At 41.8% G+C, this 1810-nt stretch overlaps 1 long non-coding RNA gene across 1 annotated transcript; it reads left to right on the top strand.

Annotated features, from left to right (window-relative positions):
* Positions 1 to 1357, top strand: LOC125726308 (uncharacterized). Its single transcript, XR_007388147.1, has 2 exons — positions 1 to 369; positions 848 to 1357. It is a non-coding gene; the product is annotated as an uncharacterized LOC125726308 (long non-coding RNA).
* Positions 1358 to 1810: the final 453 nt, after the last annotated feature.

The raw sequence follows: 1810 nt of genomic DNA on the forward strand, positions 1-1810 counted from the left end.
TCTGCCTCTGCAATAGGCATTAAGAGTGATGTCAGACGCTCATTTGCTTAATGCAATAAGTTTCTCTCTGCGTCATACGTTTATCAATTAAAACGTCCCCTCGTAATTCCTGTGTACCCGTTTAAATACATTGTCCGTGCTGGAAATCATGCTCGCTCAGATATTCCTCCTCAACGATACATGTATACCTCATTTAAATTGCCCTACCACAACGATATTTTAACATTGAAGAGATATTTCGTAATTGAATTATTGCGAATTAAAGTTTGGTGCATAAATAAACACGGTCAGTGCTATTTGCATTAATGGCGTCACTTTGTGCGAGAGGAGCAAACTAGATAAATCCACAGAATAAACTTCCAAAAAATCGTAAGTAAGAAATTAAATTTGTTAACCTGCAATGATGGACATGCAGTTGTAAATGTTTATACTTGCCTTGCTGGTAAACATAATTTAAAAAGGTTTATTTAAAGGTGTAATTATTTGACAATTGACAATTAAGGTTTACAAAGTTTGTGACTAGTGAGATGAGATTAATTCAGTTCTGTTCCACTCTTGTCAACCTTACTTAATGGTTCTATGTGCATGTTATCAAAAAGGCCATTTGTATTTCACCTTCTCATATGGTATGATGTTTGGTGCATGAAAATAACCTCTCCTTTAACATTTACAAGATAATTTTGACTTCAGTGTTGGCTCTCCTGCTGAGACAGTGTGCAGCCTCATGTTCTTGGGTAGTAGGGCCCGGTCCACCCTATAGGCAATTAGGAAATGCAAGAAAGGGGGACACTTAAGGAACATTTATTAGTTATTTACACTACTTTTCACGATTTGTCTTGTGAAACAGATGCCAGCTTGGTAGCTATTAGCCGGATATCCTGTGCTACTGAAATGTTTTGAAGAGGCTGATCTTCCTGAGGAGGCTAAAGAGCTTTGGGTTGGAAACCAAAACTCTGCTGAACTTCTGCCGCTACACCAGTGAGAACATCCTGACTGAATCCATCGCAATGTGATTGGGCAGCCCAACTGCTCTGGACCACAGCATACTGCAAAGGACTGTCCAGAGTGCTTCAAAGGTCATCGGCACAGATCTTCCACAGCTTCAGTCCGTCCACCTCTGTCTGCTGCCAGATGAGGGCAGCATCATCAGGGACACCATATGTCCAGTTCATACCCTCTGCTCAATCCTGCCCTCTGTGAAACCATTAGGTTGCTAAACACCTGCTGACCTGTACCTGTCCATCCCACAACCAGTACAATATGTAGCTCTATCAATGTACTTTCAGCACATTGCATTGATCTGCACATCATCCCCCATATTACTCTACTTATTTATTAAAACATCTTTTTATTCTTGTACTGTCCAGTATAGCACAGTTGTTTGTTCTAACCCCCATGCAATCACAGTGCCCCTTACCCCCCTTCTGTGGCACAAGATTTTCACTCTGTTCCCCCAATACATGTGACGAAACTTGGAAAAACAATAGACTGTTTAGAGAAGGCGACCATGAAAAGAGCTTTTCTGAAGGTCATTGTATTTGGTTTCCCTGGAAATGAACCAGCAGCCTAATACGCCATGGCAGCATTACTGAGCTGCGATGGCGATCATGCTTTCATGTGGGCTTACAGCTAGAAACACCAAGCCCAGGTCCTTGTTAGCTGCAGGGTGTGGCTTCTCTGCTTACCCATGCAGAGCTCACTTACTGGGATATTAAATCATCCTATGTGGTGTTTCAGGTGCAGGTTATGTGTTGATTATGTCTTTCCCGAAAACCCCCAGAACTTTTTGCAACCGCCACTCATGCAGTAT

The sequence above is a fragment of the Brienomyrus brachyistius genome, chromosome 2 (genome assembly GCF_023856365.1).
Source record: "Brienomyrus brachyistius isolate T26 chromosome 2, BBRACH_0.4, whole genome shotgun sequence".
Classification (NCBI taxonomy): Eukaryota; Metazoa; Chordata; class Actinopteri; order Osteoglossiformes; family Mormyridae; genus Brienomyrus; species Brienomyrus brachyistius.